The sequence below is a fragment of the Xenopus laevis genome, chromosome 6S, assembly GCF_017654675.1.
Source record: "Xenopus laevis strain J_2021 chromosome 6S, Xenopus_laevis_v10.1, whole genome shotgun sequence".
In the NCBI taxonomy this organism is placed as follows: Eukaryota; Metazoa; Chordata; class Amphibia; order Anura; family Pipidae; genus Xenopus; species Xenopus laevis.
This window is the reverse complement of record NC_054382.1, coordinates 37,113,552-37,133,339: the sequence shown is the minus strand read 5'-3', so window position 1 is coordinate 37,133,339 and position 19,788 is coordinate 37,113,552. Positions and strand designations below refer to the sequence as shown.

Genomic DNA, 19,788 nt, shown 5'->3' with positions numbered 1-19,788 from the left:
ACCATTTTCTTAATAATATACTTTTTTAGTAGTATGTGCCATTAGGTAATCATAAATAGAAAACTGCCATTTTAAAAGAAATGGAATTTGAATTTCAAGCTATTTGTGTACTTCGACTATCGAATAGGCAAAATTAGATACGAATTTGAAAAAAATTCAACTATTCGAATATCGAAATTTATCATGTATAGTCACTTTAAAACTACGACTTTGACCGTTCGCCATCTTAACCTTCCATATTGCTATTTTTTGCCTATGTGGGACCTCCTAGAACCCATTTGGAGTAATTTGGTGGATTTTGAAAAATCAAAGTTTTTTGAGGCAAATCCTTCGATTCGAATTCGATCGAATGCGCTAAAACTTTGATTCAAAAGATTCAAATACATTTATTTTTTTTAAATAAATTGGTCTTTTTTTATTTGCATTTCGAAGTTATGGGAGTTCAAAAAAAAGCTCCCATTACTTTGAAATTCGACCCTTGATAAATCTGCCCCATAGAGTTGTATTTCTGGTAAGGTGATATCTGAAGTATTCATTTTGTGGGTATAGTTTTCCTTTAACACATCCAGTGCAACAGTTTGCTCTTTCTTGGGCCAGCGATATATATTGTAGGGACTTATTGCAGATTTTTAATTTAACCAATAAAGAATTATCAGTATGAGAACGTCCATTACCACATTTTGTGTTTCAACCCCTTCTCCCTTTAGATTGTATAGATAGGACCCTCTTCACCTTTTGTATTCGTTACTGGTTGCTATGTCCTCCCAACATTTGAGAACAGGAAAGAGGGACAGAAAAAGTTGCATTAAACACATTATGTTAAAGTTAAAAAATTAAACTGTTATGATATGTCATGGTGTCAGCGCTTCATGACACCCTCTACCCCACCAATAACCCTGCTCAGTAATTGCTCCCCTAATTGCATTAAAAAATTATAAATGACACTAACTCAGTTATGATTAAACTTTAAATAGTGTTTATAAATATCATAACAGTTTAATTTTTTAACTTTAACATAATGTGTTTAATGTAATGTCTCTTCAGAGTATTCCTTACCCATGTGTCTCCCAGTAGCTCATAAGAAATGATTTCCAATGGCGCATTCCCCATGTACCCCAATGCTCCGGCCCAATAACCCACATAACCCGGCAGATACCCCGCAACCCGTGCGTTACAGGATTAATAAAGGGATTGCGAGGGTGACTGGTGCCTCTTGGCTGCCCTACAACCCCACCAGTACCTCGGAACTTAAGCTCGTGCTGGGGATCCAGCTGAGGGATCTGCTCCACCTTGGCAATGTCTCCCGTGTGGGCTGGGGGTTCTGGGGCCTGTCCCGGCGGCGGTGGCGGCTGCAGGAGTGGGTGATGCAGCAAAGCGGCGGAGGGCGGAGGCTGCTGTGACGTCACGGCCCCTGCAAGGTAAAGGAAATGCGCATGCGCAGGGACTGGGGGCTGGATGGCCGCTGCGCAGTGGGACTACAGAGCCAACATGGCAGTGCCTTAGGGGTGGGGCGATTGAATGCTGGCACCGTATGTGAGGACCTTATTCGCCCTGTGTAATGTCAAAGTGATATATGAGAACAAAAGCCTACAGCATATTCCTTCACTGGCACCTTGTGGGATTGTAGCATTCTGCACGTCAGTGTTGTCAATTCTAGCTCGGCCCGCGGGACATCTCTCCTTGCTATCCGGGACCGCGGGACAGGCAAATAAAAGCGGGACTGTCCCGCTTAATGCGGGACAGTTGGGAGGTATGCTTTGTATGTAATTCTGTACGTTCTTTGTATAAACCCATTTATTGTAAAGTGCTGTGGAATATGTTTAAAAATAGAAGTTGTTAATAATAATAATAACGTAGAACATAGATAGTTCTTTGTATATTTGTTTTGTATGAATCAGAGTGTCTGTATTAATTGAATGACAATGGGCATTCCCACCGACAGCCAAAGCCACAACATTATTTGCCTACAAAGCTTGTAAATGTGCTTTTCTGTTAAGCGAGGGAAGAATAAGTAAACAGAGTCATGCCATATATTATTTCATATTATGTCCATGTTATTTCAAATTTAAAGAAAGGACTTAGTGAAATTTGACACTTCAAAACAACTACAGGTATGGGACCTGTTATCAAGAATGCTCGGGACCTGGGCTTTTCCAGATAATAGATCTTTCTGTAATATGGATCTTCATACCTTAAGTCTACTAGAAAATCATGTAAACATTAAATAACCCCAATAGGCTGGTTTTGCTTCCAATAAGGGCTAATTATATTTTAGTTGGGATCAAGTACAAGTACTGTTTTATTATTACAGAGAAAAAGTAAATCAGTTTTATTTGGATTATTTGGATAAAATGGAGTCTAAGGGAGACAGACTTTTTCTGTAATTCGGAGCTTTCTGGATGATGGTTTTTCGGATAACAAATCCCATACCTGTAGTACGTTCCATGTTCCAGATCTGTTTACTGTATAGCAGCACCTTGAATTTTGGCGTCGAAACAACAATGAGAAATTGAGAAATCAGAAATAGTTCTGAGCTGTGGGAGGATGCCTGGAAATATATCATATACCTGTACATTATTTTGCTACAGTGCTTGCTTCCCTAGGACAGATTACAATGTGATAAAGAGACAAGCAAGTGCAGGCAGCCTACAGAAGCTCAGCCATGAACAGAGATATAAATGCCAGAGTGGTTCCTGCTAGTTGACTTGATAAATGATGATTTATCAAAGATCCACTGGGGAATCCTGCACGATTCAAATTAATAAATTGATAGGCCCACTTGATCAATTTGATCAAAACCATTATTTACCGTTGCTCATAGCTTTCACTGTTTTCCTGTCTCAGAACCAAACAGAATAGTCTGAACTGACAAATTTCATAGTAAGCTATGGGCAAATGGTTACATTGAATAGAAATGTCATTTCTCTTTGCATGATCATTATAAGGTTTTATATTCTCTAAATATTGGTCAAATGTTATTATATTCTCCTAATAACACTACAGATAACTCAGCGGGGATCATTTATAAAGTGCGTGCAGCGCATATTTATTGGCAAATGGTTGTTTTGCCCGTGCTTTTTCCTGAGCGCTAAAATATTGCACTGCTCTGCCCGTCTTTCCGGTCTTTGCGAATTCGCATTGTGACTACATTTTCGCAAATGAGACAGGTCTGTGCGTGAGTACAGGCACTTTGCGAGGTTGTTGTGCCAGAAAATAGCGTTGACAGCAACTTAAATTTGCAATTTGCAAAGCTGTTTTGTGAACATTTTTTCCTCCACAGACATTGTGGCCTAATTCAAACGCAGATTGTGTGCGCATAAATATTCGCAATTTGTGGTTTTTGCCATATTTAAAAAGTTTTTATAGACATTCGCAGTGTGAAAAACAAATTCGCAACTCTCTTTGCACACTCTTATTCAACTTTATAAATATAACCAGAAGTTTATAAATGAGCCCCAGTAACTCATTCACTGTTGCCAGAACCCAGACATGTGAAGACTCATAATCTGCCCCCTCCTCTAATGTTCATAATAAGATTTTAGTTAAGGGGAGGCTATAAAAGGTTACCTATCACTGTGAGTGTTAATAAAGGGAACACCCACTACTATTGCAGTTATTTATCAAAGTCCAGTTTTATCTCGACATTTTCTGCTACACTTTGCTACACAAGTTTTTTACACTTATTTATTATTTAATTATCCCAAAAATTTGCTTTGCGGGAAAAAATCTGATTTTCATGTTTTTTTCGGATTTTTCACCCGAAAATTCAGATTTCTTATGCATTTTTGCCTGAAAAATCCGAAAACTTTGGGGTATTGCAAGAAACCCAGCTCACATCAAAAAATCATTGGGACTTCTCCCATTGACTTATATGCAACCTCAACAGGTCTGAGATGCCAAGTTCTCTGATTCTGACTTTTCCATCCTTAGGGTTTAATAAATTCTGAAAAATTAGCGATTTGTTAAAAATCTAATTTTATAAAAAAAAAAATACGAATTTTTCTGAGTTTTTTTAGTAAATAGCCCCTTTAGGGGCAAATTTACTTACCTGCGAATATTCGCCAGCGCTCATCGCAACACTTCACCAGGCGTAAATGCACATTGACAAATCTAATTTACGAAGACCTGAAGTTGCGCACAGGGTACAGAAAGCTTGCGAAGTTGCGCTAGCGAAAATACGATTAGCAGTTCCAAGTTACGCTAGCGTTGGCTAATTTGCATACGGCGTGCAGTTAAAGTACAATGGACGTATATGTAGCAGCAAATACATTACACTACACAAGGCCAGGGAACCCTAATAAAATTAGATAGAGTTGTTATATTGCCCTACGCATGTGCCCACTGTATAGTTTAGGTGCCATATGTTATCAAATGTAGGGGGGGAGGAGGGTACCCCCAAGAAAAAATTCGATCTTTTTCAGCCTATCACCCTGTAAAAAGGAAAAGGCGCCAGCATTTTTTGGGACTTAGAAAAATTTTCAACAAAATTCCAAGTAAGTCCTATCTACTCCATTGCACTTCGTCTGGTCTTAGGTGGTGAAGGCAAGTCTGGCGATAGAGGAAACGGTCAGTAAAATCAAAACTTAGTGAATTTGCTTAGTAAAGTTCTTTCACCAGAGCGAAAATTCGCCTGGCGTTAGAGTGTGAAGTTGCGTCAGAGTCTATCTCCTTCGCTAGTGAAATTACGCCAGCAACCATTAGTAAATCGGCGAAGTGCTGTAATGACGTCACACTAGTGAATTTTCGCCAGCGTTAGCCGTTTCGCCCTTTAGTAAATTTGCCCCCATGTATCTGTACTAGATGCCTTGGCTTTACTTTTGCCCTGACAGCTAGGTGTTAAGTCCCTGGGCAATTCACATGACATTTTCTCTGCACAATCACCTCCTTCGGTAGCTTGTCTAGACATTTTCATTTTTTAATGGATGCAAATATGCTCTGAGCTGATGGAAAATTAGTTTGACAGTGACAAATAAAATGACAGATGTATTTATCACACAAGATGTAAAATGTTAATTAAAGTAATAGGAGATCATTGCCAAACTATATGCGTCCATTGTTCAATTCCTATTTATATATTTGTCTCTGCTCAAATCATTCCAGTCACATTTCCATCTCACAATTAATCAGACAGAACTTTTATCTCCCTGAGCACTTCATTTTAGCTTAAAAAGTCTGTTCTGTGAAGAAGACTTTTCAAATATTAAACTGATTTATATTGGCATTACTAGTGGTTTGCACAATCTTTATCGATTATATATATATATATATATATATATATTCATGATGAAAGCTGACGCACACTGGGATTTATCAAAAATAAAACTTATTTTATTGGATCGACGTTTCGGTCCACACACGGACCTTTATCAAGATGATCTTGATAAAGGTCCGTGTGTGGACCGAAACGTCGATCCAATAAAATAAGTTTTATTTTTGATAAATCCCAGTGTGCGTCAGCTTTCATCATGAATATATGGTTTTTTTCTGACTAGCACCTGGGTTTTTTGACTCAGTAAGTGTGTGCCACAGCCCTTCTACATATATATATATATATATATATATATATATATATATATATATATATATATATATATATATATATATATATATATAAATAAATCTGGTGAAGCTGCTCCCAAATTAGCTCCGCTAACAATTGTGAAACCAAGGCTTGTCTTTATTTAAAACTGCAGCATTTTTTTACTTGATTCTATTTTTTTCTTTAATTCAAGTGTCACAAACTCCAATTTTTAAGATTTACCAATTGAAAAAAAGTGCTGGAATTTCAAATGAAAAAAATCTGGAAGTTAAAACTTTTTAACTACTATTTTCAACAGTCAAGCTTATTTAGCTTTTTATTTTGTTCCTCTTTTTTGCAGTATATATCCGTATCTTCCCTGCTAAATGGTTGAGGTTGCTTTGGGATGGAACAGAGTCTCGAAACATAATTTGCAGCATTTCTACTCTACATCTTTGTTACTCTTTCCTTCTTTAAGATATAAAAGCACAGCATATGTCAGTTATTCTACAGTAAAGTTCCCATAAGACCTGTCCCCAGGAATTGTGTCCCCAATGACTTTGTCATGACAAGTCCCCATGTAGTGTAGTGTAGTAGGGGAAATGTGCTGTTTCTATATATGTTATCATATGAGGACTAGGAAATACTCTGCAAGCAAATCATCTCAGGGGAAATATGCAGAATGCAATTTTGTTTTCATAAGACAAATTAAAAAATATCTAGCTATGACCTTGTCTGGGTGGGGTTTAGCTGGAGAGTGGTGAAATAGTGGGTGTTAGCAGTACTTTTTTGCCCAACTTCCCTCTTTGTGTCCCTGGATTTCAATTTGAAATTGTATTATATTTACATTTACGTGTACTGTTTTAGGATAAAACCGTTAATCAGGGCCAGAGCCACAAGTCTCTTATATTAAAAATATCTATCTGTAAACAGGTTGGCTGCCTCTGGAGTTCTACACTGAATCCTATGGCTCAATACATAAACTTCCATAACTTAAAATATCTAAGGTTCCAACAATCATTCTGCTTACAATTCAGTCTGGAAACCGCATAGATAATGTTTATTTTCCAGATTTTATGTTTATATTTATATATTTTCTTGCGTAATTAAATGTAACATTCTGATTGTGTTGTCTTTTCTTTCTTTGTTGTTAATTCAACTTGAATAAAACCGTTGTTGCTTTTTCAGCATAAGGGCAAGGCCAGACGTGGGGTTTTTGCAGCGTTTTTACATTGCGTTTTTAAAAAAGAACAGCCATTTTTTAAAATGATTTCCTTTTTCTCTGTAATAATAAAACAGCAGGTTGTACTTTAGCCCAACTAAGATATACTGTAATTAATACTTATTGGTATCAAAACCAGCCTATTCGGTTTCTTTAATGCTTACATGATTTTCTAGTAGATGTAAGGTATGAAGATCCAAATTACGGAAAGATCCGTTATCTAGAAAGCCCCAGGTCCCGAACATTCTGGATAACAGGTCCCATACCTGTAATATGTTTTTTTTATTTCCAAGCTACTGTAAGCAATAAAGAGGGGGGGGTACATTATGCAAGTTACTTCTAGGCATTCGTGCTAAATGGAACAGTAACACCAAAAAAAAATGCTTCAAAATGTAAATATTATGCACTGCCGCCCTGCACAAGTAAAACAGGTTGCTTCAGAAACAGTTTATGCACTAATTTATATAAATAGGCTGTGGAGGCAATTGAAATTGGGATAAATGGCACAGGTTAAATAGCAGATAAAGATTTACTCTGTAGAACACCATTATATTCAACAGAGCTATCTGCTATGTAATGTTCTTTGAATGACTGAGCACATGGCTTACACGGCAGCTTGTTTATATACTACTGTATAACTAAAGTAGTGTTTCTAAAGCAAACACACCAAGGCACAGAAACAGTACATTATATTTAAATTAATTTAAAACACTAATTTTTTAGCGTTACTGTAGCTAAGATTAGAAGAAAGTGGGTTGCACTGCACTACACTATAGTCAAAAATTCAACAAATCACTATAAAAAAAAACAGTATCTCTAAGGGGCTGATTTATCAAAGGTCGAATATTAGAGTTTTTTAACCTCGAATGACTACGAAATTGTATAGTATCTTATTTAAGTAAAAACTCAAATATCTAAAACAAATATTACCAACCCAAAAACTCAAATTGAATTCAGCTAAGCTTGAATCAAAAAACCTTGAATGTCAGGAAGGCTATTAACATTTTCAAATGGGTCACTGGACCTCTCCTATTGACTTCTACATAAACTCGGCAGGTTTTAGGTGGCGAATATCCAAATTTGAGTTGTTCCCAGGGTCTAGGTATGATAAATCTTGAATTCGAATTCAAGTTTTGATTATTCCAAACTCGAATTTGCTTGTTTTGACCAAAAATTCAACTCGAAAATTTGAACATACAATTCGAACCTTAATAAATCTGCCCCTAAATGTTGAATTTTGCTGCAATTCATTGGAACAGGGGTTCCTTTCTGGTACATGGGCACATACAAAAGATCAGACAAAAATTGCTGGTTCACTTCTTTTACTGTTATTACAGTAATATGTTTTCAACAACATATAGGTACATGAACACAGTTTTAAAATGCTTGTTCTATTCTTAATATGTTTGTTATTTTTAGCGTCAACTCCAAGCCTGGTTCATCGGCCATGATCAAAGTATCTAGTAGTTTGATGAGCTTTGGTCAGAAACTGATGGGCCCAACAGTCCCTACTGGAGGTGCAATAAGCCCAATGTTGTCTGCCCACAACAGCAATGGAAGCAGCTTTCAGCAGCAGCTAAGGTCTTAATAAATCTCTCCCAAACCAGTCTGTGGCTGAGCCATCACACCCTACCCATCCATGCAGCAAATGCAACAAACCCAGTGCCTGATGAAATCCGAGAGCATGCCATACAACTCAGTAAAGGTGAATGGAAAGGCAAATTGTATAAACAATGCACTGGAAAGAAGGAGAAGAGTAATATAAAGGCATATTTTAACGATAAAAAACTTAAAGGTGTATAGTATCGCTTTTTACTAAAAATGATAGATCGAGCTTCGTTTAGCAGATTAAATTTAGGGGTCTGTTTAGCAGCAAGTAGTCAGCATAACTTAAAAGTCTATTTATTGCATAAATTAAAAGTTTCTCTATTGCATTATTTTCCAGGCATTACAGCTACGTTTCAGGCGCTTCCTTGGCCCTTTATCAAGCTTGATGCCAAGGAAGTGCCAGAAACGTAGCTGTAATGCCCGAAAAATAATGCAATAAAGGCACTTTTAATTTGAAGATATTAAGTAGTGCTGTTCCATATCGAATGCTAAACTTAGGGGTCTGCCATTTATGGAGATGATTTTATTTTTAATGATTCTGTTTTTCAAGATCACAGAGCCAGGACAAAGCTGAACGGTACCCAAGGCAGACCCCAGCCATCATCCCTCCTGCTCCCCACCTGCTCAGAAACTTTCCCCTATCCCAGTGGCATAACTAGATGTTACTGGGCCCCACAGCAGATTTATTTTAGGGCCCCCAACATATTCAGAGGTAGTCCTGTTTTACCAATATTTATTAAAATTGCTCAATAATTAGGGTTTCATGGGGCGCCATATACCTCCTGGGCCCCCTGCAACCACAGGGTCTGCTTCATCTGTAGTTACACCCCTGCCCTATCCCCTCAGCAACTTCCCATCCTATACTTGTCAATGGCTAATGAATCACATATGCTGAACAAAGAATACAATTATGTGCCTTCACTTATGCCTATTCGCAAAACTTATACCTCCAATCACTGAAACTCCTTTCTGCCTTTTTATAAGTTGACAGAAGGATGTTGTCATCTCATTTGCCTCTTCTCTTAAATTCAGTGCTCCGTTTTCTTCTGCCTCCGCCCCTCTATAGTGTCAGGACTGCCAGAAGTACGCGACCCAGAAGTACTCGACGGCGCTGTTTACATTCCCGGCAGTCACAGTGAAGATCCAAGATGGCGGCGCCCATGCTGCGTCGCTGCATGATGATGTCATCACTGGTGCCGGGATCTCGTCAAAACACTGTGACGGCGCCCATGAATAGGATTTGCTGCCATTAATCCTGGGTTCCTGTTTGTTTCCTGATTCCAGCCTGATTCCAGCCTGATTCCAGTCTGATTCCAGCCTGATCCCAGCCTGATCCCAGCCTGATCCCAGCCTGTTTCCAGCTCCCAGTCTGTTTCTAGCTCCTGCCTTGGTTCTGACCCCCTGCCTGAACTCTTGATATTTAATTCTGATCTGCCTGCCCTCGTTAACTCCTGCCTGTGACCACTACTACTGATTCTGCTTAACCCTTTGGATACCGAGACCTTGCTCCCTCAAGAGGGCTTCCTCCTTGATCCTGACTACCTCCCTGGAGGGAGCTCCCGGCTCCCTGACATATAGTCACATATTCTTTTACAATGACATCAAACGTAAATAACTCAAGCTCATCTGCTCTTATTTCATTTGGATTACCCCATGTATTTGGGTATGGGGAGAAGAGTGCTTCATTTGAGGCTGAACAGTAGCCTTTGATCAGGTATATGTAACTTTGTTGACCAGCTGTTCATGTCGGACCTAAGTTGAAGACACAAACTTAGGGTTTAGGGTACCCATCATGTTTCAACTTCCCACAATACCATATGGGTTGTGTCTAACAGCATTTGTATTCCATAGCTATATGTAACTATACAGTATATTATTACGTTAATGAACCTCATGCAGTTTACACTTTAGTCCTGGGTTCAATGAATATGTGACCCAATGTAATATGTATTTATCATATGCACATAGAGTATTTGAATAATTGCCTGTGTTGCCTACAGAACATAAGTGCATTATGACTTTGTGTACGGTGCTTTATTATTCTCACCTTCCTACATTCTCTTTTTAATAGTGACACCTGCTGTTAGCTGTGCGTGTATATGTTGTATATCCAGATTTCCATTTCATTCAAAATTATCAGGCGTCTGCTTCTGTATTTTATTTAACGAATGTATAGCCTAGTCTGAGGCATCTAGTTTTATTCAAAACTCCTAAAATGTTACACATTTTAGGAAGAATTAATACATTCATTACCCTGTCTTTGAGGTTACCCTTTAAATGCTGTACTGTATATGCAGTGTATAATACACCATCCCCTTTTGTTTGCTTATTTCTAAATATAAAAGATAGTATGATAGCAGCAGATGTGGGTATTGCATATCTGCGTGGTTGCATGAACCATAAATTAGGCCCTGTTGGTGCTATAAATATAGGCTGCTGATTTTGCTTAACTGCAATATGGCAGCTCTCTCTCATTTAAATAGCAAACTAAGCTATGTCTTTATAATTTAAAGGGGTTGTTAACCTTTACATTCACTTTTAGTATGATGCAGTGTCGGACTGGCCCCCTCTCCTGTTGCTCGTTTTTTTTTTTTGTTTGCATGCGTGCCAATGGGGCACCTTGTGCGCATGCGTGCCGATGGGGCGGCTTGAGCGCATATGCACCGGGGGGCCGAGTGCGCATGCGCGCCAAGGGGGTGGTGCACAGCAGCGCACAGTGCAACACGGTGCACACAGTAGGGGATGGGAGGCCTGTAGGGGGCCCTGGACAGCAGTCCTGGTGGGCCCCCGGGCCCCCCAGTCTGACCCTGGTATGATGTAGAGAGTGATATTCTGAAACAATATGCAGTTTGTTCTAAATTTTTATTATTTGGGTTTTTTTTTGCATTATTTAGCTTATTATTCAGCAGCTCTTCAGTTTGCAGTTCCAACACCTGGTTGGTAGGATCCAAATTACCCTAGCAACCCTACATTGATTTGAATCAGAGACTGGAATATAAAAAGGAATAGAAAGATTATTAAAACAAAGTATCAATAACAATAAATGTGTAGTTTTAAAGAGCACTGATTTTTATTAAAAAAATAAACCCCTCCCCCCATTTGAAAGCTGGAAAGGCAAATATTTCAAAAACTATAAAGCAAGGAAAAATGAAGACCAACTGAAAAGTTGCTTAGGATTGGAAATTCTATAATGTACTGAAAGTTATCTTAAAGGTGAACCACCCCTTTACTTAGTTTAAAGAGACTGACACCAGAAAATAACATTGTTTTATATCTAAACATTATCTTTACAAAGCTTGGCAGGTAGCCCTTAAAACTTTGGGCCATGCTCCTCTGCTACTGTCCCCAAACCTACCTTTGTGGGGTAACTCATACTTACCTCACTTCAGATACCTCCCGGATTTCATATTTTGGCCTAACAGGGACGTTAAGTGCTTAAAAGATCTTCTTGATCCCCAGGTGTTTCCCACATATTGTGCTCTTCAGCGTAAGACCCACCCGACGCCACTTTTGTTATTTCAATACCTTCAGCTTCGACATGCTTTTTACTCCCAATTTGGTACCCTTGCCCCCCAACAGTCCTCCCTGGCCATAGAAGAAACCCTCCATGACCCTAGCCCTTCCAAATTGGTGTCCCGGCTATACCACCGGCTTCTACTATCTGGACCTAAACCCTTCCTGATTACTCAAGAATGGTGGACTAATAAAATTACAGGTCTTACACAGGAGGACTGGGAGGAGGCGATAGATAATGTGTACGCCGGCCTTATCTCTCTTAAAGATAAGTTGATTCAGTATAAAATTTTACACCATGTGTATATAACCCCAGTACGTCTTAAGCAAATGGGCCAAATCCCCCTTGACATTTGTCCGAGGTGTCAGCAACCAGGCGCGGACTTCTTCCACCTACTATGGGAATGTCGACTGATTTTAAGCTTCTGGACGCGAGTGGTTAACTTTCTAGCTGATAACCTTGACTTCCCGAGGGTTATCACCCCGTCCGTTTGTCTGTTGGGGGTCTTAGAAGAACTGGTCCCGGCCAAATACCCCAGAATTGCCTTTCGTATCCTCCTTTTCTACGCAAAGAAAACCGTTGCAATGCACTGGATGGGCAACCTACCACCTTCTCTTAGAGCGTGGGTGCAACTAGTTAATAATGTCTTACCCCTTTACAAACTTACCTATGAATCCAGGGGCTCACCTACAGAATTTGACAACATATGGGGCTCGTGGGCTGACATAGATCCGAACCTCCCTGACTGAACGTTAGTTGTGTAGACTGTCTGGGTCGTACTAGTGGTGGTTCCACCCATCCTGTATTCCCTGTAAGGTCCCTCGGGTGTTCGATTATCCCAGAAGTCCATTATTGTCTCATAGCGATGTTTATTTTATCGTGCTTGTAGTCGACTTGTACGTCCAGCCATTTTTTGTACCTATGTATAATCTATATGAATCGGTCTGCTTGACTGTCTGTTCTGTGTGTATGTTTTGTGTTCAAAACTAAATAAAACGTACCTTTTAAAAAAAAAAAACATTATCTTTGAATGCTAATTAGAATTTTGCCATAACAGTATTTACCTGATGCTTTTGTATTACCTTTCTTACCCACATGTTCCTCTATGAGGGGGCTGCCATATTTGTGCTGCAGTAGTTCATTAGCATTAGAAACTCTTACTGACAGGCTGAGAAGGGACAGTCAAGTTGGCAAAACAGTCAGGTTTAGGAACTTCAAGTGACAATTACTTATAATAGCAGGCCTATCAGCAAAAAACAATCAACATGACCTATAGGTAACTTTTAATGTAAATTAATATTTTAAAAAGAACATTTTTTGTGTCCGTATCACTTTAATAAAGTAGGTTAAACCATGCTTAGGATTTATTTTGTCTTTAGGTGTTCCTAATAAAACACTGTAAGTAACACTGGCCTCTAGCAATTTGTATTATATGCGTAACTGATTATGTTTCTGTATGTACATATTAAAAATCTACATTTACATTACCTTAGAAACGGCAGCCTCTCCTTAATAAGGGCTTTCAGTTAGGCAGCACAAATTTGATAAAGCCTCTATTTGTAAACCTTTCTTAAAATTAATTGTACTTATATACACTCGCACTAGTGAAGCAGCTGGTAGAAATAAGTTTAATATGGCTGCAGTCGTTTCATTCCAGGCAATATTTTTAAGCACCGGCACTTAAAGTCGATCATCCCACGGTGCAGGCTGCCCAAGGAAGCACTTTTATACCAAAACAGGAACAACATTATGGTTTCTTGCTTTGCTGTCCAAAATGATATTGAAATTTAATTTGATAGGCCAATAAACAACCCGATTCTGTTAAAGTACCGTACAGGAACTGGGATGCGTTCTCAAAATAAGCACATCTTTGCCTGGAGACACTTTTATGGAAATGAATATGTGACGGCTTTGTTTATCCTCTTCAGACACAATTTTTTTTTTATTATTGACAAATGAAGAGAAGAAAAGAAAAAAGCTTACACTTTGCAAAAGAAATCTGGTGAAATGTTTAATATGCAGATTTCAGCAAGTGATTAAGACTTCCTGCACATGTGGGCCCTTCTAGGCAGGAACTCACACTGATTATATTGTCTGCTGGGAATTGTGCTTGGCTGGCCATGGGCATCCACCCTTCTGTGCTGTGAGGGCTTATTATCTGTCTCTGAGTGTGCCCAAATCTTCCCGATTACCTTCTCCCCATCATTCACTATTGTAGTCTAGCTAAACCCTCCAACAGTATTGGATACTGTGTCCACCTACACCACCATTTTCTATTGCACCTACTAACTAGGGCCATCCTTTGGTAGGACAGTCCACCCTTACTTAGAAGCAAGATACTGTACATGGATTAGTGATGGGAAAGGCTCCTGATAATTCCTTAATATACATATAAGTACACCTGAATGCAGTCTTTCATATTTGTGGCCCTTTTGCAGCAGTGAGGCATGTAGTCACTTGTCTTTAGGCTCATTCATATCTTTGTTATAACTCCAATTGTATTGACCTATCAGAGTATGTTTGTATTTAGTAGGAGAAAGTGTTTTGCACATTTTAGTACTGGTACAAGGATCTGTTAGTGGCACCAGTGTATGCACAGATATATATATATATATATATATACTGTACATTTAAGGGGTCATTTAAAACTCCAGGCACAATTACGCACTTGCAAATTACCCCGCTGCTAGTTGTGCATAAAACCCCATTCATTAAAGGTATTTGTGTCAAAATGCTCTCTTTGCACATTTGTTGTGTTCGGTGCCTTCTCTTCCAAATTGAAAGCAGTTGCACCTATTGATGCCGGAAAAAGATCAAATTATGTTTTGACACACTCCGAAAGGTTGAAATTACACACAGAAATCCAAACTTTATACCTCATCTCGTGAGAAAAAACAGTCTATTGGGTTTATTTAATGTTTGCATCATTATTTTAGGAATGAAGATCCAAATTACAGAAATATCCGTTATTCGGAAAACCCCAGGTCCCGAGCATTCTGGATAATAGGTCTCATACCTGTACTAGGAGCTTCCATAATCAACATGTTAATAACTTATTAGAGCCAATGCTCATGGATCAAATTATATTAGTATATAGATTTTATCAATAAGCTACAAATAATAGTAGCCTTGCCCACAGTGGGTCTATTTACACATAATGATAGATTAATTAATTTTGTAGCCAGTGCATGGCATGGGCATCAGGTTCCCAATTTTTGGTGCATAAACAAGATTTTGGCATGATTTGGCTAGATTTTAACTTGCCTTAATAACAGTGTCTACAAAATGGCTGCTGCCTGTTTGATTTTATTGTGATTTACAAGATTAAAAGAAAGAAGTTTGAAATCATGTATATAGTGTAAGTGAAGTTTATTTTGCTTGACTGACATCATAACACTGGCTTTGGAATTATTTTTTAGGGTGACAGGTCCCCTTTAATTACTGCAATGTTTATGTGGAATCCATGCTGGTCATATCAATTGGCAGGCACAGCAACCCACAAAGTTTAAATGCAAGTAAGAAAAGTAATATTCATACAGGATAGCATAAAATATTAAAGGAATTGTTCAGTGTAAAAATAAAAACTGGGTAAATAGATAGGCTGTGCACAATAAAAAATGTTTCTAATATAGTTAGTTAGCCAAAAATGTAATGTATAAAGGCTGGAGTGATTTTATGTATAACAAGTCAGTCAGAACACTACTTCCTGCTTTTCAGCTCTCTTGGTTTACACTGACTGGTTACCCTGGCTACCAGACAGTAACCAATCAGAGACTTGAGGGGGGGCCACATGGGTCATATCTGTTGCTTTTGAATCTGAGCTGAATGCTGAGGATCAATTACAAACTCACTGAACAGAAATGTACCATGTGGCCCCCCTTCAAGTCGCTGACTAACTCAGAGTTATAGAGCTGAAAAGCAGGAAGTTGGATTCTGGCTGTTTTATTAGAGATCTGTTCACTCCAGCCTTTATACATTACATTTTTGGCTAACTAACTATATTAGAAACATTTTTTATTTTGCACAGCCTATCTATTTACACAGTTTTTATTTTCACACTGAACTATTCCTTTAAGTAAATGACTCGTAAGTTCATCCACTATAGAGAGGAGTTTTGGGACACAATATTAAATGATCAATAACTATACTTAGCCACTGCATCTGAATATATGCTGCCTTTTAGAGTGATGATGTAAAGAAGAGCGAATAATTGGGAAATGCCTGTTCCACCGATAATGAACATGAATTTGTTACAGCAATACAGGATAAATGGCTTATATTTAAATCGACAATACCTAGGGGCAGATTTACTAAGCTCGAGTGATGGTTCGAATTTCAAAAAGTTCGAATTTCGAAGTAAATTTTTGGGTACTTCGACCATAGAATAGGCTATATTCGACCATTCGACTTCGATTTGAACGATTCGAAGTAAAAATCGTTTGACTATTCGGTAATCGAAGTACCGTCTCTTTAAAAAAAAAAATTCGACTTCATACTTCGCCAAATTAAAGCTATCCAATGGCTATGTTAGCCTATGGGGACCTTCCAGAAGTCGAGAGATATCAATTTGAGGGTCGAATTTCAAAGTTTTTTCACTTTGAAATTCGACCCTTAGTAAATCTGCCCCCTAATGTTTTTGATCATAGAATATAAAACACGCATGGTTTCTTTTAGAACTACTTATCAATGGCACAATGATTTAGCATGCAACAGTGTTTGTGCATTTTAGTATGAGCATCTCTGAGTGGCACAATGTATGTGTATATATAAGGGGTTATTTATGACCCGGGGGTCACTCGCGTCAATTTTGTCGCTGGCATTAAAGTCAATGGGTGTCCGAATAGTGTTGACGCGCGGTGATTTTGACGGGATCGATTTTTCTGACGACTGTCCAAATATATTTTTGACGCAGGCGAATTTTCGCTAGAGATTTGCAAATTTATTCACCGGTGTCGAAATGTGGAAATTCGCCGAATTTATTCGCCCATCACTATTTATTTATTTATAATAATCTAAAAGAAATTCACTGAGCATTTTGATTAATTTTTTAACCATAATGACATGTTTTATTTTCATACTCTTTAATACCTTGGCATTTAGTAAAATCCAATACCAAGTTATATGCGTATTGTCAGCGCTCTAATGTTGTGATATTTTTAAATACTGACTCTTGCTCACTAGAATATCAGGAGATATGGTAAACAATTCTGTAGTGATAACTGTAAATGGCACGGTAATTATTAGAAGTAGTTAATCACTATTTAATGCAATGTGATTAAACAGAATTATTGATCACATCTAATTTTCATAAAAGCCCATTGTACTTGACATTTTCTGCTGTTTTTTCGGCATTAGTTTAGAGCATGTATCCTTTAATATTTATACAGGTATGGGACCTGTTAGCCAGAATGCTCGGGATCTGGGGGTTTCCGGATAATGGATCTTTCCATAATTTGGAACTTCATACTTTAAATCTACTAGAAAATCATTTAAACATTAAATGCACCCAATAGGCTGGTTTTGCTTCCAATAAGGATTAACTATATCTTAGTTGGGATCAAGTACACAGTACTGTTTTATTATTACAGAAAAAAAGGAAACCATTTTTAACCATGGATTATTTGGATAAAATGGGGTCTATGCGGGATGGCCTTTCTGTAATTCGGAGCTTTCTGGATAACAGGTTTCCAAATAACGGATCCTATACTGGCAAATTATTATTTAGACAGCAGCAATTGTTTTCTAATACTTTTATCATTGGGTAAAACACAGCTAATACCATGTCTCAGAGAGGCTTCCAAAGCAAATAAGCAATGCGCACATGATAAGGAGGGAGGTGAGTTTTGTTTTATTGGGGTCTTTAGATGAAGTTCATTTTAGCAGAAAAATTGTGATTTACATTAATCCTGATATCGGATATTTTGTTGGATGAGATTAAGGGGGTTATTTATATATTTTTTTTTACTCTAATAAATTTGAATGTACTCACAACTTGAAAGGGAGGTTATTTATGAAAAAACTTGAACGTCTAACATTTGTTCGAATAGTCCTGACCGAAAATTCGAATTGAGTTTACCCCAAAAAAACTTGAGTATCTGGAAGGCAATTAACATTTTCAAATGGCTTAACGGACCTCTGCCATTTGACTTTTGACTAAATGAACTCGGCAGGTTTTAGGTGGCGAATATTTTAAGTAAAACTTTTCTACGGTCGAGATGTGATAAATCTCACATTCAAATTTACATTCAATGTGATGCTTTTAAATTCGAATTTGTGAGTTTTGACACAAAAAAAAAATTTAATTGGAATTGACCATTCGAACCTTAATAAATCTTCCACTAAGTACGGGTGTCGGGTTGTCTAGGTTCAAGTACCCTAGTACTGTTGGAGTGAAAGATAATTAGTAGAGGACCAGAGCAGAAAGATATGCAATTAAAAAAAAATGAACACTTAAACATTTTTAGCCCTTCTGTGTTTTGATTCAATGGGACAGTCACCCACATTTGTAGGTCAAAAAAGTAAAATAGGAAATCAAATAATTTAAAATAGGAAGGCAAAAAAAATATCTATTTATATAATATGCTAATGGTATGTGTCCTTTGCAAGACTAAAATAGAGCAACAACCAAGCTGGTATATAATGTTTGAATAAAGTCACCAAACCAATACTGTAGATGCATAAGATACTGATAGTACTATAGTGATATCTTTGTGCGACCACCATTTAATTTTAGAGCAGATTTGCACAGCCTCTTTATTATACACACTCAAATGCACATTCTCCAACAGGGAAGACTTTAATGTCAGACTCATTCCTGTAAATCCAATTCAATGCCCTGAACTGGAAATAGTGAACAGGTAAATGCCATTAGTCCTTGAGATAGAACAGAAGTTGTTACTGATGAAGGTGCTTTGTTGCTGAGTAGCTACTACAACAGTTACATAACATTTCTCAAAAGGTAATTAAAGATCACAGTAGAAGGTATATTGACCTGCACAACTTGACATATAGACATGTAGTTGCATATAACCAACAGCAGTCTGATGGATCAGGAATAAATCGTTACAGTACTTTTCCTGGAAAAGTCAATAAAGGACAGTTTCAAGAAGTCCTCTCATCAAAACTAGCCAGCCTATTTTTATTTGTTTAACTTTATTCTACGTTTTTCAAGAAATGTTCAAAATATAGACTGCATTGTCAGCTACGTGTGAAACAATGAACACAAGTGCACATTGAAAGCTGCAAAACAGAAAAAGGAGAACCATATGGCTGTATTTACACCCAAGGCAGCCAGATCTTCTCCATCATAGTGGCACCCTCATACTGTACTAGTGTTAGATGCATCCGGTGTGTTGTGTAGCGTCAGCGACATGGCTTGCTTAATAGTGTCTGAACTGCTCAAAACAACTATATGTCAGAACTATTGATAACCACATTAAATCACAATGTTTTTTTTCAACTTTGATACAATCACACTAGAAATTGATTGGCCGGAGTGATTGTTTTGAAGCACATAATACCCACAGAATCGTTGACTAGGGAATTCATCAAATCATTTTTTAAAAACTCTTACAAGTGCCATATTTAATCATTGTTATTAATATATTTCTAGTTAAGCTCCTGCTTGCAAGGTTGTTTGATAATACAGCCCTAATAAGACCGATTAATAAGACCTATAAAAATGGTACAATATGTCATCAATATTATGGTCATACAAGTTGACTTGCATTAACAGTGTTGAGTCACTTTGGAAACTAGCCACAAGGGGACAGTATTGCTCAGTAAATAAGTCTTTTCTCCTTTGTATTAGAGGAGGCTGCTGCAATATTTGATTCTTAAGTTAGATTTTCCCTCAAATGACACAAAACTAAAGCTGAAATGAAATATAACTGGAACTTTTTCTGATACGTAGCCAGATGGAGCCAT

General features: G+C 37.8%; 1 pseudogene; it reads left to right on the top strand.

Annotated features, from left to right (window-relative positions):
* The window catches only part of LOC108719948, a 61,968-nt pseudogene that overhangs the window by 7,612 nt on the left and 34,568 nt on the right, over window positions 1–19,788 (top strand).